This window comes from Prunus avium, chromosome 1 (genome assembly GCF_965620075.1).
Source record: "Prunus avium chromosome 1, drPruAviu1.hap1.1, whole genome shotgun sequence".
NCBI lineage: Eukaryota > Viridiplantae > Streptophyta > Magnoliopsida > Rosales > Rosaceae > Prunus > Prunus avium.
The window spans coordinates 22245046-22271102 of NC_142284.1; the positions used below are offsets into that span (position 1 = coordinate 22245046).

Here is a 26057-nt window from a genome sequence, read left to right on the forward strand (position 1 = left end):
TGGTTAGGCGCAAACATTCTTACAAATATTCTTACAACTTAAGGTCAGATCACCAACCATTAGACCAGGGCATTAAATGCGTTCCCACGGCCAAAGGCGCAAAACCCACGATCAGGGCAGCGGCCGAGATTTACCGGGATTTATGGGGTCACACCACCATGCTTCACGATCCCAAATGTCGATTGGACTATCCACTTGCTCTGATCAGGCTCCACCATGCAGATTTTCAGCCTTGATTACTCCTCCAGAGCTCTTCCTATAAATACCAAGCTTGAGCTACATTCAAAAGGTTCAAACACCAAACCAAAAGCCTCCCACGGAGCAATTTACATTTTTCTGTCATTTATCTTCTTGTAATGCACTTTCAATACCTTTACTTGCTTTCCTAGGAGTAGTGATAGATTGTAAGGAAAATTCATTCATCAATATATCATACGACTCTTGATCTTCAAGGCGCCGGAGCACCATCTCTGTTACTTTCTCATCCACCCCATATATCATACGACCGTCGCTCTCTGAGCAGCATGCCGGAGCACCGCCCAAAATCCGCCTTGTAGCCCAGGCCGTGAACCTGACGGCCGAGATCAGTTCCTCTCTCGGCCACAGTCGTTTGATTAGAAGTCGAACTCGAACAGGCGCACCACTTAAACATTCACCTAAACACATCACTCTCTCAACGCACGGCAGACCGTGCTGGCACGCCCGCGCACAACCGCACCGCATCCAAAAGAAGGACGTCACGTGTTGACGCATATACCCTCGGCCCGAAGCACCAAGGCCGTGAGATTTGCGACGCCAAACACCTTTTGGCACACCCGATAGGATTCCTGTCAAGAAACTCATGGTGGAAACTAGGGCACAAGCGAAGCTCAAAAACATGACAGTTGAAATGACTTCTGAGAATCCTGAGCCAACCTCACCGATAAATATCGCCGAGACCGAACAAGTGGTCAGAATCTCGGCTAGCGTTCCAATGACGACGGATCGCACGGCCGAGTCCATGCAAGAACATGCAGTAGTGGAGGATCTGATGGCTAAGCAGGCCTCAGGATAGAGACATCCTTTATGACTGCGATGGACAGATTTTCCTCAGAACTACGGACGCTTTTTCAAGAGAGGATGCCGGTAACCTCGTTCGTAACACCTCCCAGAGCCGGACAGAGAAGCCAAGAGGGTGAGAGGATCGAGCCTTACGGCGAAAGCAGCAGCCTCGGCGCCTCTGGCCGCACCCAAGCGTCAGGCTACGGCCAGCATTCTCAGCCGCCGACGAATAGCTGGGGGCAATCCCAACCAACATGGGCAAGTCCTGGGTCGACCTACCCCACAGAAACAGCGTACGGCTCACTCCATGCTTTGGCCGTATCGTTAGGGCAGAATAGCCCCACGCTCTCCGCGGTCCAGCAACTCGGCCCAATTCATACTCTGGCCGTCCAGACGCAGCCCGGCCCAAGCAACGCGACCCTGGCGTCATCACAACAGCGCGGCCAGCATGGCCGCTTTCTCCGGAAACTGGAGCCTCTTCTCGTCTATTAATTTCTGGATAACGTCTCGCAAGACAACGCAGTTGTTGGTGTTGTGAGACCAAGAACTGTGGTATTTGCAAAACGTTTTCCCTTTGAGTTCTTCGGGCTTCGGAATTTTATGGCCGAAGGACAATTTTACCTTTTTCTCGGCCAATAGCAGGTCAAAGATAGCCTCGGCCCTTGTTAAATCAAAAGTGTAGGCCTTCGTTTCCTGCGTCGCGAACTTGGCGTCGGGGATTTTTGTGCGGCTATTGTCAGTTTTAACAAGCCCTTTGCAAACGAAGGGTTTATCTATGTTGACTTCGGCCGAACTCATCTCGACCTCATCGCCCTCGGCCTCCGCGGAGCCGTCTGCTTCGGCATTGTTTGCCGCGCAAATCTCACGGCCTGGAGTTCCGGGCTGAGGGGATATGCGTTAACACGGGGTTTCCTGCTTTTGGGTGCGGTGCGGTTGTGCGCGGGCGTGCCAGCACGGTTTACCGTGCGTTAATGTTTCGATGAGTGTTGGATGGATGAATGTGGCGCCTGTTTGATCTGTCTTCCTAGTCAAACGATTGTAGCCGAGAGAGGAACTAGTCTCGGCTGTTAGGTTCACGGCCTGAACTACAAGGCCGTCGAGTGATGGTGTTGGTGGTGGATTTTGGGCGGTGCTCCAGCGCGCTGCTCAGGGAGCGACGGTCGTATGATATATGGGGTGAATGAACGAACAAACAAAGATGGTGCTCCGGCGCCTTGAAGATCAAGGGTCGTATGATATATTGATGAATGGATTCTGCTTACAACCTAACACTACTCCTAGGAAAGCAAGTAAAGATATTGAAAGCGCATTACAGGAAAAAATAAGTTGCTCCGTGGGAGGCTTGTTTTGGTGTTTGAACCCTTTGAATGTAGCTCGAGTCTTGTATTTATAGGAAGAGTCCCTGGATGAGTAATCGAGGCTGAATTTACGCATAGTGGAGTCTGATTAGCGCAAGTGGGCAGTCCAATCGACATTTGGGATCGTGAAGTATGGTGGTGAGACTCCAGAAATCCCGGTGAATCTCGGCCGCCGCTCTCGATCGTGGGTTCTGAACCTCTGGCCGTGGAGACGCATTTATGGCCTGGATAGCTGGTGAACCAACATCTCAAGCTGTCAGAATTCTTGTGAGAATGTCCACGTCTAATCACTCTGATCTTCATCACCAAATCCTGACTTCAGTCACTCCCCACCTTCCCTCATGCATTAAATGCTACTTTGTGGCCAATGGGTTTTGCTGCATCAAACTGGCACTACTTCATTAAATGAAGCCTGGGACCCTGCTGTCACGTGATGATTTGCCTTTAATGCTTTGGCCGCAAATTTGTTCGGCCTCGGCCTCGGCCTATGCTTGAGGCCGAGATGATCATGCCTTAGCATTTCCTTCTTTTATTTTTAAGAAGGCGAAATACTCTAGCGAAACGCTGCATTTCAGCCTCTGCGAATAAGTGCCAGGGCCGAGAGAAAGGGCTCCTTCGGCCAGCTCATGGCCGAGATTTATCAGGCATAAACAGGCATAGCTGACGATGGGGTTCCTGTAGTAGGTCCCTTTTGAGGCCGTCTTCTTCTGCATCTCCTCTTTCAACAAGGACGCATACCTGTCCACCTTGTTGGTTAAGTCATGCATGTCCCGAAATTCGATTCCCTGGAATTTCTTCCGGTATTCGAATTCCAATCCTTCCTCGGCCATCTTGACGAACTCCCTCTCTGGTAGGTTCGTGCGGCACCAATTCCTACATGTTTTGAACCGCTGTAGGTAATCGCGAGGTGATTCGTCCGACGCCTAGCTCATCCTTGCCAACTCGGCGACCGTTATTTCTCGGTTGGTCTGATAGAAATGTTCGTGGAATACCCTTTCCATATCAGACCAATCCCTTATTGAGTTCGGCGGAAGGTTTATGAACCATGAGAACGCCGCGCCGGTCAAAGAATGAACAAATAGACGGAGCCTCTGGGCGTCCGAATCGGCCTCTCCACACTGGGCCGTGAAACGGCCTACGTGTTCAATGGAGGAGGTCTGCCCATCCCCAGAAAAAAGCATGAACTCTGGCAATCGATAGTTCCGGGGGAGGGGGATCCGGTCAATTTCTGGCGAGTACGATCTCGTATATCTTGGCACGTCCGGCCGCCTTTGAGCTAGGCCGTCTTCGATCATCCGCCGGACGTCTTCGAACCGGATCCCTTGAGGTGGTGCCTCCTGTTGGGCTGCATACGGCCGCGTGACCTGTAGCACCTCGTTCTGAAGCCTTATTTGCTGGGCCATTTGAACAAGGGGCTCGGCCGGGATGACCGAGCTGGTTGACGCCAGATGAGCACCGTGGGTTTGGCCAAGGTGCGTATGAGCTGTTGCTGGAATGGCCGACCCATAGTCTAGGTGAGAGCCCAACGGACACGACGACGCCTGCAAAGGTGGTGAGACGGTCGGACTACCCTGACCGTACTGTTGTGATGATACAGCGGTCGCGTTGCTTGGGCCAGAATGGGTGTGGACGGCCGCAGTATGAACTGGGCCGAGTGGGTGGATCGCAGGATGCGCGAAGCTACCGTGCCCTAGGGATACGGCCAAAGCATGGAGCGGTCCGCGCGCTGTCTCTGCCGAGTAGGTTGGTCCAGAATTCGCCCACGTAGGCTAGGACTGCCCCCAGCTGTTTTTCGGTGGCAAAGAATGCTGGTCGTAGCCTGATGCTTGGGTGTGGGCCGAGACGCCGAGGCTGCTGCTTTCGCCGTAAGGCTCGATTCTCTCACGCTCTTGGCTCCTCGGTCCGGCTCTGGGAGGTGTTGCGGGCGAGGCTATCGGCATCCTCTCCTGAAAAAGCATTCGCAGTTCTGAGGAGAACCTGTCCATCGCGGCCATGAAGGATGTTTCTATCCTGTAGGCTTGCTTGGACATCAGTTCCTCCACTACTGCTTGTTCCTGCATGGACTCGGCCGTGCGATCCGTCATTACTGGAATGTTGGCCGAGATCCCGACCGCACATTCGGTCTTGGTAGTTGTGATTGGTGAGGCGGACTTAGTAGTCTCAGAAGTCATTTCGACTGCTTTGTTTTTAAGCTTTGCCTGTGCCCTAGTTTCCACCATAAATTTTTGACAAGGGTCCCACCGGGCGTGCCAAAAGTGTCTGCCCGCAAATCTCACGGCCTGGAGTTCCGGGCCGAGGGGATATGCGTTGACACGCAGTTTCCTGCTTTTGGGTGCGGTGCGGTTGTGCGCGGGCGTGCCAGCACGGTCTACCGTGCGTCGAGGTGTACATGAGTGTTGGATGGATAAGTGGTGCGCCTGTTTGAACTCGTCTTCTAATCAAACGATTGTAACCGAGAGAGGAACTGGTCTCGGCTGTTAGGTTCACGGCCTGAACTACAAGGCCGTTGAGTGATGGTGTTGGTGGTGGGTTTTGGGCGGTGCTCCGGCGCGCTGCTCAGGGAGCGACGGTCGGGTGATATATGGGGTGAGTGAATGGACAACAAGGATGGTGCTCCGGCGCCTTGAAAATCAAGGGTCGTATGATATATTGATGAATGAATTTTCCTTACAGTCTAACACTACTCCTAGGAAAGCAAGTAAAGATATTGAAAGTGCATTACAGGAAAAAAAAATAAGTTGCTCCGTGGGAGGCTTTGTTTTGGTGTTGAACCCTTTGAATGTAGCTCGAGTCTTGTATTTATAGGAAGAGTCTCTGGAGGAGTAATCGAGGCTAAAAATCTGCATGGTGGAGCTGGATTGGAGCAAGTGGGCAGTCCAATCGACATTTGGGATTGTGAAGTATGGTGGTGTGACCCCAGAAATCCCGGTGAATCTCGGCCGCCGCTCCTGATCGTGGGTTCTGAGCTTCTGGCCGTGGAGACGCATTTATGGCCTGGATAGCTGGTGAACCAATATCTCAGGCTGTCAGAATTCTTGTGAGAATGTCCACGTCTAATCACTCTGATGCTCATCACCAAATCCTGACTTCAGTCACTTCCCACCTTCCCTCATGCATTAAATGCTTATTTGTGGCCAGTGGGTTTGCTGCATTAAACAGGCACTACTTCATTAAATGAAGCCTGGGACCCTGTTGTCACGTGATGATTTGCCTTTAATGCTTTGGCAATGATTTTGTTCGGCCTCGGCCTCGGCCTGGGCTTGAGGCCGAGATGATCATGCCTTAGCATTTCTTCTTTTGTCTTTGGGAAGGCGAAGCACCCTGGTGAAACGCTGCGTTTCGGTTTTACGAGCAAGTGCCAGGGCCGAGAAAAAGGGTTCCTTCGGCCAGCTTATGGCCGTGATTTATTTGGCACAAACATTGCCCCCACATTCCTGGATTCTTCGGCCTCGGCATGGGTAGGGGCCGAATGGATTCCAAGGGATGGACCCTTTGCATTCTTTCTGAAGTGATTGACAACTGGGGCATTAAATGCGCAGGCCAGTCGGCGCATTTAATGCCTCGAGTACGTCGTGTAGGCCATCATTGCCCAGGGCGTCGCTTCGCCTCGTCAAGTGAAACGACGGTCTCTGGATTTTCGACGTGTCATCGCGCTCTCAATTCGCACGAGCCATCATTTTGCTCTGCTAATCGAAACGTCGGCCGCCATGTCTCTGTCATAATTTCGCATGCTCTGAGTGCGCTGTCGGGCCGTTTTATCTTTCGAGAATCATACCTCTGTATTTTGAACCCCAGCACCAGTATAAAACCCAAACTCCTTCGCATTTTCTTTCACACTCCCAAAATCTCTGAGTTTATTTTCTTCGAAGGTTCACACTGACTTTCCCCAGTTTTCTCAGCCCTCATTCCTCAAACTTGAAACTCTTTCATTATTCAGTGAACTTCCCTCTTGCTTTAATCGCTCTGGAGCCCTTCTTTGATTCCTGGACTTCGCCCTCCCTTATTTCAAACTGCCCTAATGATCCTCATTGCAGCTTCCTCAAAACCAGGGAACCAAACCCGCTGAGTCTCATGCCTTGGCAATTTGGCCTGGTCCAGATGACTTGGCAGTTTGATGAGGGCGAGAGGACCTCGGATGATGACCTCAACGTGGCCGAATTTATGCGGCTGAGTACTCTGGTCACATCCATGGCCGGAGTGATGGCCTTCACCATGGCTGGAGTGATGGCTCCTACCATAACCGGAATGACGACCGCTTACCATGTCCAGAGTGATGGCCGCTACCACGGCTTGAACGATGGCCGCTGCCACTGCCGGAATGGCGACTGCTTACCACGGCTGGAGTGGCAACGGCTTTCCGTGTCCGGAGTGACGGCCCTTGCGCTTTCCATGGCCTGGAGTGAAGCCCTAGTTTTAGGCTGGCCGTGGCTGATGATGATATGGGTGGCGGAGGTCCTGCCTCGGGGGAAAGCGTATGATTGTCTCGCAAGAAGACCATGGAGCCGAAGCGCGTAGATTCAGGATGTGATTTTTCTTATGTGTGTTTGTACTCGGCCAGGACCTGGCCGTCTCCTTGTAAACGCACCCCCCTTTTCAAACCAAATGAATAAAATGAAGTATGATTTCCTTTAGTTTGTCTTTGTCGTGTTGCATACTCCACTTTTGATATTTGCAAATCTCATAACTTTTTTACGGTCGTCTCCCATAATGACGGGGTATATCTTTTCAAATATTGGCCGTTGATCGGCAAGTTGTGACACTCCCCATCTCTATCTCTTAACTGAAATGCACCTCGGCTAAGAATTCGTTCGATAATGAACGGCCCTTCCCAGTTGGGCGAAAATTTGCCGAACCGAGGGTCCTTTGTCCCAATAGGAAGCACGGCTCGCCATACTAGGTCGCCTTCGGCGAAAGCCTTTTGCTTAACCCTTTTGTTGTAAGCCCTCGCCGCAATTTGCTTTTGTGCCTGCATTAGGTTATAGGCATCGAGTCTAGATTGCTCCAAATCTTCCAACTCCTGAGCCATGGCTTGTGCATAACCCCCCCTTTCACGCTCAGGCTGCTCGGCCACACGGAGAGACCGAACCTTTAACTCCATCGGGACGATGGCGTCGTGACCGTAGGTTAAGGCGTAAGGAGATGTGCCCGTGGCCGACCGCTTTGAGGTTCGGTAAGCCCAAAGAGCTTCGGGGAGCAAGTCGTGCCACGCCCTAGGTTTTTCCTCGATCATCTTCTCCAGGATGCCCTTGATTACTTTGTTACTTGCCTCGGCCTGTCCGTTAGATTGAGGGTAGTAAGGTGTTGAGTGGATCAATTTGATCCCCATTTTCTCGGTGTACTCCCGTGTCTTGGCCGATGCGAATACCGGGCCGTTGTCGGCCGTGATAGTTTCTGGAATACCGAACCGATGAACGATGTGATTGTCAAAGAATTTGACCACCTGTGCGCTGGATATTGACCGATAGGACTCGGCCTTGACCCATTTGGTGAAATAGTCGGTCGCCACCAAAATCCATGCGTGTTGGTTGGATGCGGCCGGATGGATTTTGCCAATGATATCCACGGCCCACCCTCTGAATGGCCACGGTTTGGTAACCGGGTGGAAGGCTTCGGCCGGTACCCCTTGTATGGGGCCGTAGATTTGACACTTGATACATCCCTTCGCATATTCTATGCAATCTTTCAAAATGGTCGGCCAGTAATAGCCATGCCTCCGAACCAACCACCTCATCTTGACCCCAGACTAGTGAGCACCACAAATCCCCTCGTGGGATTCATTCATGATGACCTTGATGTCCTCGGCGCTGGGACATAGGAGTAATAAACCATCTGATCCCTTTCGATACAGCTCATTCTGATAAATTAAATAACACCGAGCTTGGAAACGTGTAGTCCTCTCATGGCTGCCAGAAGGGTTACGTGTCGATCTCGTCGGTGATATCGGCCGAAGACACTTGCGCTGCCATCCCACGTTCGGCCAAAGCTGGCAAGGTACGCCTCTCGATCCTTATCACGCGATCATGGTCGCTGTTCGGGATGTTTACGCCTGACGCTACCTGGGCCATCTTGTTGGCCTCGCCGTTTTCGGCGCGCGGTATATGAACAAAGGAAATTCTAGAAAATCCATCGGCCGTGTTGAGGGCCGTCACATCATACACGGCTAAATTCTCGCTCGTGCATTGGTATTCCCCAGTTAATTGGTTAATCACCAGCTGAGAGTCGCCGTAGACCAAAACATGGGTTGCCTTCATTTCTTTCAAAATCTCGAGACCAATGATGAGCGCTTCGTACTCGGCCTGATTATTAGTGCATTTGAAATCGAGTTGGAATGCGAACTGCCATTTTTGCCCTTGAGGAGATTCGATCACAACTCCGGCTCCTAACCTGGCCTCGGTGCTGGAGCCGTCGAAGTACATGGTCCAAAAATTCTTTTCCATGCGGGCCATACCGATCTCGACCTCCAACTCCTCTTCTTGTCCCTGGGCCGGGTGATGAGCTAGAAAATCGGCCAAAGCCTGACCCTTGACCGATTTCTGAGCTACGTATTGAAAGGTAAATTCGGACAATGCCATCGTCCACTTCCCAATTCGGCCGCATATGATCGGCCGAGTAAGCATATATTTGATGAGATCGGTCTTGGAGATGATTTGAACGACCGAAGGAAGCATATAATGCCGCAACTTGGTGGCCGCGAAATAAAGCGCTAGGCATAACTTTTCGATCGACGAATAGTTCAATTCGGCCGTGTTGAGGGTGCGGCTTAGATAGTGCACCGCTTGTTCGCGCCCAGACTCGTTGTTCTGAGCCAACAGACAGCCGATAGAGCCTTCTGAAGCCGAAATGTAAAGCCTCAATGGTTTTCCTCTTTTTGGCGACATAAGGACCGGCGGTTGGGACAAATATTTCTTGATGTCATCGAGGGCCGCCTGATGCTCTGCCCCCCATACGAACTGTTCCGTGTCTTTGAGTTTGAGCAAGGGAGACAACGGCCGGATTTTTCCCGCCAGATTGGATATGAAACGCCGTAGAAAGTTCACCTTACCGAGGAAGGACTGGAGCTCCTTCTTAGTCCTCGGTGGAGGGGCCGCCATAATGGCCGTAGCCTTATTTTTATCTACCTCGATTCCTCGTTGGTGGACCAAGAAACCATGGAAATTCCCGGCGGTGACACCAAAAGCACATTTCTTCGGGTTCATTTTTAGGCCGTGCGCTCGCATTCGGTCAAAAGCCTGTCGAAGATGTCCTACGTGGTCGGCTCTGGACGGGGATTTTAAAACCACGTCGTCGATGTAGACTTCAACGGTTCGGCCTATAAGGTCGTGAAAAATAAGGTTCATGGCTCTCTGGTATGTCGCGCCGGCATTTTTCAGGCCGAACGGCATGACTACCCATTCATAGATTCCGATTGCTCCTGGACATCTGAACGCCGTTTTGTGAACATCTTCCTCGGCCACAAAAATCTGGTTGTAACCCGCATGGCCGTCCATGAAAGACAGGAGTTCGTGCCTTGCGGCTCCGTCCACCAGGAGGTCTGACATAGGCATGGGATATTCGTCTTTGGGGGTCGCGAATTTCAGATTTCGGTAATCGGTGCAAACCCTCAAAGCCCTAGTCCTCTTCAAAACTGGTACAAAGTTGGCCAGCCACTCAATGTACCGGGCCGTTCGGATGAAGCCGGCATAAGGAGCTGTTCAATTTCCTCCTTGACCCTGAGCTGTACCTCGGTCGACCAAACTTCTTGACAACCCAGGCATCTCATGATAATCCCAAGCAAAACAATCCTTATATTCATGGAGCAAGCCGATAACCTCGGCCGCTAACTTAGGATCCAACAGATGGCTTACAAAAAGAGGCTGTGGTTCGGCCTCGGACCCTACATTTATTTCTAACAAAGGGTCCTGGACTTCAGGGTAGTCATCCTCCATCTCGGCAGGCGCCGTTTCTAGGTCGTCCAAAGTCAATGCGTCCGTCTCGTCCGCTTCGTGGAGGAATTCGATCAGGTTGATTGGTGAATTTGGCCGTAAGGATTCCGCCGCCCAGTGTTCCAGCAGTCGCTCTACCAAATCCCTCACGGCTGCTGCCCCTTCTTCTTTAGTGGCCTTGTCTGTCATCTAAAGGCTGGTGAGGTCGATCAACACTTCGCGCGCAGAATCTTGTCGAATATTCTCGGCGCCTAACTCCAGCACTTTCTGGGCCGTCGTTCTGGTTGGTCGGCCGTTTGCATCGTGGCCGGTGAGGACAACCCATCCCACATCGTCGTCGTAAATCCGAGCTTGCACGGCGTTGGCCTCGAAAGGTTTTTCGTCGGCCGGGTGTATAGACACCTTCTGGCCGTCCCAAAAGAATAACAATTGGAAGAGGGAAGACGGTATACACCCAGATTGGTGGATCCAATCACGGCCGAGCAATACGTTGTAGTCGACGGTATACACCCTTGTCTGATCGGCCACGGTAATCTTTAAGGGCAATACGCCAATGGTCTTAGACTTATCGCCGACAAAACTGCTCATGACCACGTCACTGGGGATGAGGTCCTCCTTTGACTTGTCCAGCTTTCTCATCAAGGAATGGGGAAGGATGTTGACCGTTGCCTCACAGTCAACGAAAACCTTGGATATGGGCACACCCTCTATGTGAGCCGAGATGTACAATGGCTTCAAGTGCCGGTATTTGTTCGGTCGTCTCTTGGTATCACCTCGTTAAACGCAACGGCCAACAATTCTTCCTTAGTCTTTGGTCTCTGATCAAGCTTCTCCTCGGCCACGTCATCCTCCAGGCCGCTGGTCTATCCTCCTGGGGCCGAACATTCGGATGGTAGCACCATGACCATGTTGATGCCGACTTCCTCTGGCTCCCGCGGGTTTCCCCTACCGGCTTCTTCTTCGGTTTCAGAGCCGTCTTTGGCGAGGACCGTTTCCTCGACCATCCCGAGGATCCCCTCATATTCCTCATTGGAGATTCTGTCTGACGCACAAATCTCACGGCCTGGAGTTCCGGGCCGAGGGGATATGCGTTAACACGCGGTTTCCTGCTTTTGGGTGTGGTGCGGTTGTGCGCGGGCGTGCCAGCACGGTCTACCGTGCGTCGATGTGTTGATGAGTGTTGGATGGATAAGTGGTGCCCCTGTTTGAACTCGTCTTCCTAATCAAATGATTGTAGCCGAGAGAGGAACTGGTCTCGGCTGTTAGGTTCACGGCCTGAACTACAAGGCCGTTGAGTGATGGTGTTGGTGGTGGGTTTTGGGTGGTGCTCTGGCGCGCTGCTCAGGGAGCGACGGTCGTGTGATATATGTGGTGAGTGAACGAACAACAAGGATGGTGCTCCGGCGCCTTGAAAATCAAGGGTCGTATGATATATTGATGAATGGATTTTCCTTACAATCTAACACTACTCCTAGGAAAGCAAGTAAAGATATTGAAAGTGCATTACAGGAAAAAAAAATAAGTTGCTCCGTGGGAGGCTTTGTTTTGGTGTTGAACCCTTTGAATGTAGCTCGAGTCTTGTATTTATAGGAAGAGTCTCTGGAGGAGTAATCGAGGCTAAAAATCTGCATGGTGGAGCTGGATTGGAGCAAGTGGGCAGTCCAATCGACATTTGGGATCGTGAAGTATGGTGGTGTGACCCCAGAAATCCCGGTGAATCTCGGCCGCCGCTCCTGATCGTGGGTTCTGAGCTTCTGGCCGTGGAGACGCATTTATGGCCTGGATAGCTGGTGAACCAATATCTCAGGCTGTCAGAATTCTTGTGAGAATGTCCACGTCTAATCACTCTGATGCTCATCACCAAATCCTGACTTCAGTCACTTCCCACCTTCCCTCATGCATTAAATGCTTCTTTGTGGCCAGTGGGCTTGCTGCATTAAACAGGCACTACTTCATTAAATGAGGGATGGGTCCCTGCTATCACGTGATGATCTGACTTTAATGCCTTGGCCGCGATTTTGCTTGGCCTCGGCCTCGGCCTGCGCTTGAGGCCGAGATGATCATGCCTTAGCATTTCTTCTTTTGTCTTTAGGAAGGCGAAGTACCCTGGCGAAACGCTGCGTTTCAGTTTTTACGAACAAGTGCCAGGGCCGAGAGAAGGGGCTCCTTCGGCCAGCTTATGGCCGTGATTTATCAGGCACAAACATTGCCCCCACATCCCTGGATTCTTCGGCCTCGGCATGGGTAGGGGCCGAATGGATTCCAAGGGATGGACCCTTTGCATTCCTTGTCCTTGGGGTTCAACAAATGACCGCTGCCGGAGCAATTATGGAGTTCAGGTCTTGCTTGGATACGGCCATGGCACTCGGTCTGCTCGACTCGGCTCAGCTGGATGAACTGCAAGCCCGCCTAGCTGAAGGCGAGGAAATGATCGGCCGGTATGCTGAAGCCGTCACGAGGATGGCCGAAGGGAGCTCGCTTGAGCAGGATCTGGAGGCGATCAAAGAACAAGTTCAGCCAGCAATGGCCCGATTGAAAGAGAATGACCTCGCGGTCCAACGGAAAACTGAAGAACTTGCGCAGGTCGAGGCTCAGATCGCCGAGCTCCAGGCTCGTCGAGCTCTCATACTCCAGCGCCGAGATGGCGCGGTCGCAGCCGGGAGCGAACTGAAATCCTCGGCTAAACGAATCCTCAAAGCAGCGACTGAGACGAAGTAGGCCCTGGCCGAGCGGAAGCTGATTCGAGCGAGATGGCAGGCTGACATCAACGGTGGGGACATTGCTTGGAGAAGGATCACCTGCCTGATCTGGGGAATGTTCAGCGAAGGGGTCTAGGCGGGCGAAGAGTGGCCATCTCAACTATTTTTTTTTTTTTTTTTGGGATGTAATAAGTAACCACAAACATACATTATTTTATTTACACACACACACACACACACACACACACACACACATATATATATATATATATATATATATATATATATATATATCTATTTTCTCTGTTTTCGACCACGGACAGATATACGTATATGTTATTTCGGCCGTGACTGGCCATTCTCTTTTTTCCGTAAGTAACGACCCTTTTAACTAAAAGTAAGGCAAGGGCCTTCTTTTCTGAAAAACGAAATGTATACTTTCCTTTTCTATATGACGGCCGGGCCTTTCGCTTTAGCCCGTCCGCCTACCTTCCTTTTTTCTTCTTCTTGACTTTCTTGTCGTAGGTCCTCGGCGCCATTTTCTTTTGAACTTGCGCCGAGTTGTAGACGTCAAGTCTCGACTCTTTCGGATCTTCTAAATTCCCGGGCATCATCCGCTTTAGTGGTTTATTAGTGCGTGGCCGTCGGCCAAGATATAAGGAGATGTGCCCACGATCGAGTTTTTTGAGGCGCGGCGTGGCCAAAAAACTTTGGGAAATAAATTGCGCCAAATCATGGGTTTGCTTAATAGGCACGGCTTTGTGTACCCTGGTGCCCCCGGCTCCCCCTGTATTGAAACGTCTTTCAAGACAGATCGGATGTCTTCGATCTGAAACCTTTGAAAAGGCTTGCCCTGTCACGCATCGTTTTGCGGCCTTTCCTGCTGGGTCTTTTGAGCACGGGGCCCGGTCATTTCGATCGAGCCGGGTAGTTTCAGAGGAACGCCGTGGGTTTGACCGAGATGAGCTCGGTCCGCTGGCCATCGAGGTATAACCACCTGGTTCTGTTGGATGGCATCATACTGGGAACCTAGATAGGTCTGCGTTGTCGTCGGAATGGCCGGATCGTATATTTGTACTGGCAGCGCGGCGGCCAAGCCTTTCTGATCGCATTGTTGTGGTAACGCTTCGGTCACGTTGCTCTGGCCGGATTGTGCCTGGTCGGCCAAAGCATGGGTTGGGCCGAATTGCTCGGCCGTAGACACCGTAGGACTCCTCCTGAATGCTTTAGCTAGAGCGTGGAGTGGGCCACATGCTTTCTTTGCCGGTTGGTTTGGTCCGGGACTCACCCTTGTGGGCTGGGACTGCCCCCAGCTGTTGGTCGGCGGCAAAGAATGCTGGCCGTAGCCTAACGCTTGGGTACGGGAAAAGACGCCAAGGCTGCTGCTTTCACCGTATGGCTCAATCCTTTCACGTTCCTGGCTTCTATGTCCGGCTCCAAGGGGTGTTGCGGGCGAAGTCACCGGCATTCTCTCCTGGAAAAGCGTTCGTAGCTCTGAAGAGAATCTGTCCACCGTGGCCATGAAGGATGTTTCCATCCTGCAAGCCTGCCTGGACATCAAATCCTCCATTACTGCTTGTTCCTGTATGGACTCGGCCGTACGATCCGTCATTACTGGAACGATGGCCGAGATCCCGACCGTGTGTTCGGTCTCGGTAATTGGTGAAGTGGACTCAGGAGTCTCAGAAGTCATTTCGACGGCTTTGTTTTGAGCTTTGCCTGTGCCCTAGTTTCCACCATAAATTTTTTTTGACAAGTGTCCCACCGGGCGTGCCAAAAGTGTCTGACGCGCAAATCTCACGGCCTGGAGTTCCGGGCCGAGGGGATATGCGTTAACACGCGGTTTCCTGCTTTTGGGTACGGTGCGGTTGTGCGCGGGCGTGCCAGCACGGTCTACCGTGCGTCGATGTGTTGATGAGTGTTGGATGGATAAGTGGTGCGCCTGTTTGAACTCGTCTTCCTAATCAAACGATTGTAGCCGAGAGAGGAACTGGTCTCGGCTGTTAGGTTCACGGCCTGAACTACAAGGCCGTTGAGTGATGGTGTTGGTGGTGGGTTTTGGGCGGTGCTCCGGCGCGCTGCTCAGGGAGCGACGGTCGTGTGATATATGGGGTGAGTGAACGAACAACAACGATGGTGCTCCGGCGCCTTGAAAATCAAGGGTCGTATGATATATTGATGAATGGATTTTCCTTACAATTTAACACTACTCCTAGGAAAGCAAGTAAAGATATTGAAAGTGCATTACAGGAAAAAAAATAAGTTGCTCCGTGGGAGGCTTTGTTTTGGTGTTGAACCCTTTGAATGTAGCTCGAGTCTTGTATTTATAGGAATAGTCTCTGGAGGAGTAATCGAGGCTAAAAATCTGCATGGTGGAGCTGGATTGGAGCAAGTGGGCAGTCCAATCGACATTTGGGATCGTGAAGTATGGTGGTGTGACCCCAGAAATCCCGGTGAATCTCGGCCGCCGCTCCTGATCGTGGGTTCTGAGCTTCTGGCCGTGGAGACGCATTTATGGCCTGGATAGCTGGTGAACCAATATCTCAGGCTGTCAGAATTCTTGTGAGAATGTCCACATCTAATCACTCTGATCCTCATCACCAAATCCTGACTTCAGTCACTTCCCACCTTCCCTCATGCATTAAATGCTTCTTTGTGGCCAGTGGGCTTGCTGCATTAAACAGGCACTACTTCATTAAATGAAGGATGGGTCCCTGCTATCACGTGATGATCTGACTTTAATGCCTTGGCCGCGATTTTGCTTGGCCTCGGCCTCGGCCTGCGCTTGAGGCCGAGATGATCATGCCTTAGCATTTCTTCTTTTGTCTTTAGGAAGGCGAAGTACCCTGGCGAAACGCTGCGTTTCAGTTTTTACGAACAAGTGCCAGGGCCGAGAGAAGGGGCACCTTCGGCCAGCTTATGGCCGTGATTTATCAGGCAGAAACAGATTCCTATCGTGGGGTCGTCCTCGGCCTCATGCCCGAAGAGAGGGTCTCCGAAACCCTCGACCATAGGCCTTGTGGCCCTCGGGCTATCGGTTGTGGATGCTTTGATCTCAGGGGGTTCCGAGGCTTCGACCTCCTCTTTGAGGGCCCGTCTAGCCTCTGCCAATGTGTCCCTGGCCGTTAGGTAATCGTCTAGGCGGTTTACTCGGCCCTTTTCCTCGGTCGTCAGGCCAAAGAATGTGTCCACCGGCGTCACAGCAAAGTACTGGCGGAGATATTCTAAATCGCCCTTGCTGAAGGAGATTTTAGCCTCTGATCCGCCGAGGTTGGGCTGGTAACTTGGCAGGCCTCTTGCTCTGGCTTCCCTGTTCGCCTGGTGATGAGGAGCGCTTCTGCCTTTGTGTTCTTGAGGGCCAATTCCACGATTTCTCGGCTCTCAGGGGTCATGCCGTACAGACCGTTGGTCCTTATGGAATTCTTTGAGGAAGGACAGACCGTTGGCCGAAAAAGGGGGATCCCCCCGCGGTAGATGTCGACGACACCCTCGTCTGTCCTCTCCATGACCGCGGCCTTTGGCTGAGCTGAATTGGCCGACGAACCACGGGGACTCTCGTCTTGCCTAGGGCGCCACGACCTCAGAGGTTTGGTGCTGGCTGTTTTTACCGCCGGGGAGACAATCGGTTTGGATGACGGCCCGTCGGCAGTCGCCACTTTCTTTTGGCGTTTGAAGCCCTCGGCCTCGGTTGTCTGCATTCTGGCCTGCTGAACCTGTCTCTGCATTCTCCTCAGCTGGGTTTTCGTCAGTGGTTCGGCCCTGCCCCCAGGCCGTGCATGGTACCAACGGTCATCCTTTATGACCGGTGGTTTGAAAGTTTTTATCGATCTAGGGGCGGCCTCTTTTTCGTGGCTGACCGAGGCGCTGGGGGTTTGTGGCCCTAGTCGGCTGAAAACAGCTCTGCCGGTCGGCCGTCGGCCGTACTGATCTCCGAATCTCTTCACGGTCGTTTGAGATGGCTCGGCGGCCTTCCTCTTGTTCTCCTGCGGCTTGGGCTGACCGATCTCACACTTGCATCGTTCGCAAAGGGTATGCTCAAGTTCGGCCAAAGGCTCCTTCCCTTTTGTCGACCGACGAACTCCCCTATACCCGGCCGGGAGTTGGGCGTCGACCATGTTGACGACAGGTGGAAGGAACGGCTTGGAGTCGACCTGCATGGCCGCTTTCTCCTGAAACTGGAGACTCTTCTCGTCTATTAATTTCTGGATAACGTCTCGCAAGACAACGCAATTGTTGGTGTTGTGAGACCAAGAACTGTGGTATTTGCAAAACGTTTTCCCTTTGAGTTCTTCGGGCTTCGGAATTTTATGGCCGAAGGACAATTTTACCTTTTTCTCGGCCAATAGCAGGTCAAAGATAGCCTCGACCCTTGTTAAATCAAAAGTGTAGGCCTTCGTTTATCTATGTTGATTCGGCGTAGCTGACGATGGGGTTCCTGTAGTAGGTCCCTTTTGAGGCCGTCTTCTTCTGCATCTCCTCTTTCAACAAGGACGCATACCTGTCCACCTTGTTGGTTAAGTCATGCATGTCCCGGAATTCGATTCCCTGGAATTTCTTCCGGTATTCGAATTCCAATCCTTCCTCGGCCATCTTGACGAACTCCCTCTCTGGTAGGTTCGTGCGGCACCAATTCCTACATGTTTTGAACCGCTGTAGGTAATCGTGAGGTGATTCGTCCGACGCCTAGCTCATCCTTGCCAACTCAGCGACCGTTATTTCTCGGTTGGTCTGATAGAAATGTTCGTGGAATACCCTTTCCATATCAGACCAATCCCTTATTGAGTTCGGCGGAAGGTTTATGAACCATGAGAACGCCGCGCCGGTCAAAGAATGAACAAATAGACGGAGCCTCTGGGCGTCCGAATCGGCCTCTCCACACTGGGCCGTGAAACGGCCTACGTGTTCAATGGAGGAGGTCTGCCCATCCCCAGAAAAAAGCATGAACTCTGGCAATCGATAGTTCCGGGGGAGGGGGATCCGGTCAATTTCTGGCGGGTACGATCTCGTATATCTTGGCACGTCCGGCCGCCTCTGAGCTAGGCCGTCTTCGATCATCCGCCGGACGTCTTCGAACCGGATCCCTTGAGGTGGTGCCTCCTGTTGGGCTGCATACGGCCGTGTGACCTGTAGCACCTCGTTCTGAGGCCTTATCTGCTGGGCCATCTGAACAAGGGGCTCGACCGGGATGACCGAGCTGGTTGACGCCAGATGAGCTGCGTATGCGCTGTTGCTGGAATGGCTGACCCATAGTGAAGGTGAGAGCCCAACGGACACGACGACGCCTACAAAGGTGGTGAGACTACCCTGACCGTACTGTTGTGATGATACAGCGATCGCGTTGCTTGGGCCAGGATGGGTGTGGACGGCCGCAGTATGAACTGGGCCGAGTGGGTGGATCGCAGGACGCGCGAAGCTGCCGTGCCCTAGTGATACGGCCAAAGCATGGAGCGGTCCAGAATTCGCCCACGTGGGCTGGGACTGCCCCCAGCTGTTTGTCGGTGGCAAAGAATGATGGTCGCAGCCTGATGCTTGGGTGTGGGCCGAGACGCCGAGGCTGCTGCTTTCGCCGTAAGGCTCGATTCTCTCGCGCTTGAGGCCGAGATGATCATGCCTTAGCATTTCTTCTTTTGTCTTTAGGAAGGCGAAGCACCCTGGCGAAACGCTGCGTGATTTATTAGGCACAAACAAGCCCCTTATTCAAGTGGCCCAGCAAGTAAGGCCACAGAGCGACGCGCAACAGGTCCCGCGGCCATTCGTGGCCCAACAGGAAACGCCCCCCCAAGGGCTTCGATTTGAAGACGTCCGGCGAATGATTGAGGACGGCTTGGCTCAGAGGCGGCCGAAAGCGCCAAGGTATACAAAGCTGTACCCGTCGGAGATTGACCGAATCCCTCTCCCCCGAAACTATCGGTTGCCAGAATTCATGCTGTTCTCCGGGGATGGGCAGAACTCCTCCATTGAACACATAGGCCGTTTCACGGCCCAGTGTGGAAAGGCCGATTCGGACGCCCAAAAGCTCTGTTTATTTGTTCACTCTCTGACCGGCGCGGCGTTCTCATGGTGAGGGATTGGTCTGACATGGAAAGAATATTCCACGAACATTTCTATCTGACCAACCGAGAGATAACGGTCGCCGAGCTGGCAAGGATGAGCCAGACGTCAGCCGAATCACCTCGCGACTACCTGCAGCGGTTTAAAACATGCAGGAACTGGTGCCGAACAAACCTACCAGAGAGGGAATTTGTCAAAATGGCCGAAGAAGGGTTGGAGTTCGAATACCGGAAAAAATTCCAGGGAATCGAATTCCGGGACATGCATGACTTGATCAACAAGGTGGACAGATACGCATCCTTGTTAAAGGAAGAAATGCAGAAGAAGACGGCTTCGAAAGGGACTTACTACAGGAATCCCATTGTCGATTACGCCAAAGCAGACGGCTTTGTGAAGGCCGAGAGTGAGGAGATCGAGATAAGCTCAGCTGAAGTCAGCATAGACAAGCCATTCGTCTGCAAAGGACTTGTCAAGGCCGACAATAGTCGCACGAAGAAACGAAGGCCTACACTTTTGATTTGACAAGGGCCGAGGCTATCTTCGACCTACTATTGAACGAGAAAAAGGTCAAATTGTCCTTCGGTCACAAAATTCCGAAACCCGACGAGCTCGAAGGGAAGACGTTCTGCAAGTACCACAGTTCTTGGTCTCACAACACCAACAACTGTGTTGTCCTGCGAGACGTCATCCAGAAGTTGATAGACGAAAAGAAGCTCCAATTCCCGGAAAAGGCCGCCATGCAGGTTGACTCCAAGCCGTTCCCTCCACCTGTGGTCAAAATGGTCAACGCCCAGCTCTGGGCTGAATATAGGGAAGGAGCCGTTGGCCGAACCAGAGCCGTCGACCGTCGAAAGGAAAGGAGCCGTTGACCGAACCAGAGCCGATGCTTTGCAACCGATGCAAGTGTGAGATCGGTCAACCCAGACTGCAGGAGAGCAAGAGGAAGGCCGCTGAGCCCTCTCAACCGACTGTGAAGAGATCCGGCGGGCAGTACTACAGACGAAGGTATCATCGATGTTTACCGCGGAAGGGACCCCCCATTCTCGGCCAACGGTTTGTCCTTCCTCAGGGAATTCCACAAAGATCACTCGGCCACCGACCTATACGGAATTGGCCCTCAAGAACACTAAGGCAGAGGGGCTCCTCATTACCAAAGGATCTGAATCGGCCATTAAGGCCGTATACCAGGCAAACCGAGAGGCCAGAGCGAGAAGGATGCCAGGTTACCAACCTAACATGGGAAGATCGAAGGCCAAGGCCCCCTTTAGCAAGGACGACTTAGAATACCTCCGCCAATATTTTACCGTGACTCCGGCCAACACTATCTTTGGTCTAACGGCCGAGGAAAAGGCCCGAGTACGCCGATTGGACGACTACTTGACGGCCAGGGATGCGTTGGCTAAGGCTAGACGAGCCCTCGAGGAGAAGGTTGAGGTCTCGGACCCCCCCGAGATCAAAATGTCCACAGGCGATATCTTTGGGACGGCAAGGCCGACGATCGAGGGCCTCGGTGATCCTTTCTTTGGGCATGAGGCCGAAGACGACCCCACGTTAGGAATTTCCGACGAAGAATACGAGGGGATCCTCGGGATGGTTGAGGAAAAGGCCCTCGCCAAGGACGGCTGCATGGCTAATGATGGAGCTGATAGGGGAAACCAGCACGAGCCGAAGGAGGTCAGCATGAACATAGTCTTGGTACTACCGTCTGAGTTTTCAGCCCCAAGGGGGCAGAGCAACGGCCTGAACATCTCTTCCAACTATTGTTCTTTTGGGACGGCCAGAAGGTGTCCATACACCCGACAGACGAGAAACCTTTCGACGCCAACGCCATGCAAGCATGGATTTACGACGATGACGTTGGATGGGTTGTCCTCACCGGCCACGATGCAAGCGGCCGACCAACCAGGACAACGGCCCAGAAAGTGCTGGAATTAGGCGCCGAGAATGTTCGACAGGATTCGGCGCGTGAAGTATTGATCGACCTCACTAGCCTCTAGATGACAGACAAAGCCACTAAAGAAGAGGGAGCAGCGGCCGTCTTCGACCTGCTGGAAAGACTGTTTGAACATTGGGCGGAGGAATCCTTACGGCCAAACTCACCGATCAACCTGATCGAGTTCCTCCATGAATCAGATGAGGTGGACGCTTTGACCTTTGACGACTTGGAGATAGCGCCTGCCGAGATGGAGGATGACTACCCTGAGGTCCAGAACCCTTTATTAGAAATAAATGTAGGGACGAAGGCCGAACCACGGCCTCTTTTTGTAAGCCAACTTTTGAACCCTGAGTTAGCGGCCGAGATTATCAGCCTGCTCCATGAATATAAGGATTGTTTTGCTCGGGATTACCATGAGATGCCTGGATTGCCAAGAAGTTTGGTCGAGCACGAATTAAAGATCAAGGAGGGGTTTAGGCCTTTCCAACAGCCGCCAAGGAGGAAATTGAACGGCTCCTTAAGGCCGGCTTCATCCGTACGGCCCAGTACGTTGAATGGTTAGCTAACATCGTACCAGTTCTGAAAAAGACTGGGGCTTTGAGGGTTTGCACCGATTACAGAAACCTGAACCTCGCGACCCCCAAAGACGAGTATCCCATGCCAATGGCGGATCTTTTGGTAGATGGGGCCGCGAAGCACGAGCTCCTTTCTTTCATGGACGGCCATGCTGGTTACAACCAGATCTTTATAGCCGAGGAAGATGTACACAAAACGGCGTTCAGATGTCCAGGTGCGATCGGAACCTACGAATGGGTGGTCATTCCGTTCGGCCTAAAGAATGCCGATGCGACGTATCAGCGGGCTATGAACCTTATTTTTCACGACCTTATTGGCCGAACTGTTGAAGTCTACATCAATGATGTGGTTGTGAAATCTCCATCTAAGGTCGTGAAATCTCCATCAATGATGAAGTCTACATCATTTATCTTCTTGTAATGCACTTTCAATACCTTTACTTGCTTTCCTAGGAGTAGTGATAGATTGTAAGGAAAATTCAATCATCAATATATCATACGACCCTTGATCTTCAAGGCGCCGGAGCACCATCTCTGTTACTTTCTTATCCACCCCATATATCATACGACCGTCGCTCTCTGAGCAGAGTGCCGGAGCACCGCCCAAAATCCACCATCAACACCACCACTAAACGGCCTTGTAGCTCAAGCCGTGAACTTGACGGCCGAGATCAGTTCCTCTCTCGGCCACAGTCGTTTGATTATAAGTCGAACTCGAACAGGCTCACCACTTAAACATTCACCCAAACACATCACTCTCTCAACGCACGGCAGATCGTGCTGGCACGCCCGAGCACAACCGCACCGCATCCAAAAGAAGGATGTCACGTGTTGACGCATGTTTACACCCAAAATAAACGGCCAATAAGAGCAAGACACGTGGAGGAGACTGGGTTTGATCAGAGGCGCCCTCGGCACCCTACCTACCGATCACTACGTTAGGGCAACGCCCACTCCTGGGACACGTGGCACGCTCCCAAGCGACGTCCACAGTCCCACATCGAAATTATCAACAAATGCACACCTCCCAAGACCTATAAAAGGAGGCCAACTATCCCAAAATAGAGGTAATCAGAACTTACGGCATACAAGCCTATTGATCTGTCAATTGAACTTTCTATTCCCGAACTTACTTAAGCATCGGAGAGCCTTCGGCCGGTACCACACCGGTGCCTTGGGTCTTACCGAGCGTTCTCTCATTTTTGTAGATCACGCTCCCTACCGAGGCCACAAGCATACCGAAGGCATAAAATTACTAAGTTGACCCTCAAAGTCAGAGAACCACTTTTTGGCGTCAACAGTTTGGCGCCGTCTGTGGAAAACGATAAAATCGACCCTTTATCCCAAACACATGGGGACCAACTCAAAAGCTACGTTCCTACCACAGGAGGGGATGCCGTTCGGCATGCCTAGCGGGGTTAGCCCAGCGCCGCCCCCATGCACCCCGGCAGCTAATCCACCTGTGCTCCAACCCGCTGAAAATGCGGAGCTTTTAGCCCAAGTCGTGTCCCTTCAGTAGGACATGGCTAGGTTGCAGGAACACAACAACTTCCTCTCGTTCAGGGTGGACGAAACACAATAGTTGCTCAATCAGCAGCAAACACAAAACATCCAGACTAATCGATCTTCCGAGAGCCTACAGACTCCCCGTCGGCAGAAGAAGGGCAAGAGGGTGGCAAAGGCAACGCCTGCGCCGTCTAAACAATTGGTGGTCCCGGCACCAAAAAATAAGCCCCATGTGCCGAAGAAGGTCTATTCCGATTGCCGACACAGGTTGCTAGAGCGGGAAGTCGAACGGCAGTCCGAACGGCAGGAATCGCCGATCAGGATAAATGCCCGCTTGGACGATCCCCGACTAAGAAACATGGGGAGGAAGTCTCCAATACGGAGGATACAAGTCCTGGAATCAACGGCAGAGTCTGACCGAGAATACGCTCCTTCCACCAATCGGTCATCATCCTACCGTTCGGCAACGCCGACGAAATTCTTTGAAGTTAACCCCATCCGGTCCCAGCAGCGATCGGTGCATCAAACCGCGGAGGAGATACCGGACAGGGACCCTGTCATCCATCTCCTCCTTCAAAGGGTATAGAAGATGGAGGACGATCGAACTCGCTCTCAGGAGCCGGACTGGGGAAGGCTCCGGCCAGGACCCTTCACCAAGCGCATAAGGCACTCACGGCAGGATAGGGACGTGCAGCCCCTACGCATAACCCCTTACACAGGGGTGGAGGATCCACTGACGCACCTTCATTCTTTCCAATCGGCAGTAGGGTGCCGAGGGCTAAGCGACGAAGGCCTGTGCCTTTTGTTCCCTTCCTCGCTCACAGAAGCAGCTCTAAATTGGTTCTACCGTTTGGAACCGGAGACGGTCGATTCCTTCGACGAGCTGAAGCAAATCTTCCTGAACCACTTCATGATTCAGACAGACAGACTGTACTCTGCCGATGACCTGTATACCATCCGGCAGAGAGATGACGAACCATTGCGTGAGTATGTCGCACGATTCAGCCATGAATACTCGAGATGTCCGGATACCGATGACAGGGCAGCCTACGGCGCCTTCAAGAGTGGCCTACGGTCCTCACACTTTCGGTATTTGGTACACAGCAGCAATTGGCGTACGTACGATGAACTCATGAAACAAGCGGCAATCCACGCCAAAGCTGAATACTTCAACTCGAGGGCCGAGCCCACGGCTCGGCAGAGCAAACCCATACAGCGGTCCTCCACGGCACAGGCATCGCCGTTCGCTCCAGTGGCACAAACTGCAGAACACCTTGAAAGCCACAAGCGCAAAGACGCCGGAAGCTCCCAAAGGGGGAATTCCAAGAAAAACAAGAGCAGGTACGGCAGGGACAACTACCGATCCCCACTACCGGCACATAACCAGGGGACAGAGGTGTTCACCCTGCTCAATACCTCCTACGAGGCAGTGCTGATGAACGAAAATGAGATAATCCCGAAGCCAGCATTCCGAAAGCCCAGTCGGCAAGACGGCAGGGATACAGGGAAATTCTGCTGATACCACCAGCAGAATAGCCACAACACTGAGGACTGCATCAGCTTGCGGAAGATCGTCGAGCGGTTGATTCGGGAAGGCAAACTGGATCAGTACATAGCCAGGCCGCAACAGGCGCCAGTGCCGAACGCCAACCGGCAGATCAACATGATCAGCACGATCAACGAAGGCCTAACCCTGGCCGGGGCATCCAACCGATCGATAAAGCAGTATGTCAGGGCGGCACAGTACCCCCAAGTCCTCGGCATTGAAAGTAGCCGCCACACAAAGATGCCGAAAGTCAGGTGGGAACCCATCACCTTCTCCGAGGAAGAAGAGGAAGGGATCATCTACCCACATAACGACCCTATGATCATCCGAGCCGAGATTGCCGAGTTCGATGTCGGACGAATCCTGATCGACAATGGAAGTTCGGTAAACGTCATCTTCACCGATGCATTCAAAGAACTCGGGATAGATGACAGCCAGGTCAATCGGCAACTCTCGCCTCTCCTAAGCTTTTCGGGAGACCTGGTCCAGCCAATCGGCAGTGTTAGTCTGCCAATCTCTTTCGGCACAGCCCCACGAAGGACCATGGTCTACGACCAGTTCCTTGTGGTGGACTGTCCTACGGCGTACAACGTTATTGTCGGCCGAACGGCGCTCACGGCAATAAAGGCCCACTTGTCCCCCCACATGCTACTCATGAAGTTCCCAACCTGCTACGGCACGGGGGCAATCAGGGGCGATCAATTGAGCGCTCGGAACTGCTACGTGTTGTGTTTATACAGCTGCACCAAAATGGATTCAGTTGCATCCTCAACTTGTGATACTCGCAAGTGCACGAACCGTTGGTAGTTTAGCGTATGTAAGTGCGAGGTCGATTCCACAGGGATTGGTGATTGAATGATCCAATCCCTACACAAAACAGAAATGAAAAAGAAAGGAAATAAATACAACAAGAAAAAAAGAAATAACTCAAGCAAATAAGTTCCCAAGTTCAATTAGATTAATGGATTGATTCTAGCTAAAGTATGATTAAGCCATGGTGTGTGGTCATAACCTTGTGTTCCTAATTCCCTAATTTGATCATTTGTTGTCTAACCTAAAATTAAGCATTAGGAACCCATTAAGCATAGAAGAACATTTTAAACAACCAAGTATGTATCTAATCCCTGTTGTCGAATGTCCATACATACTCTTCCTATTCATAGTTCAATTCGAATTAAAGCATGGTGTATACTCTTAATTCAAACCAAGATAGCTAACATGCAAGCCTAAATGGTGATCAATCATTCAAACTAGCATATTAACTTATAAGCATAATGAATAAGAACAAAAACCATAATTGAAACTTGGAAACTAATTCAACTTGAAAACTTAAGAAAAGAATTTACATAATGAAAAGTAGAGTGGAACTAAGAAAACTTGAAGGAAAATTTAGTAAAAACATTATTGTTACAACAATTGACAA

The 26057-nt window shown here is 51.9% G+C and overlaps 1 pseudogene; it reads left to right on the forward strand.

Moving 5' to 3' along the window:
• Positions 1–23446: 23446 nt before the first annotated feature.
• On the forward strand, positions 23447–24607 carry LOC148297590 (uncharacterized; annotated as a pseudogene).
• Positions 24608–26057: the final 1450 nt, after the last annotated feature.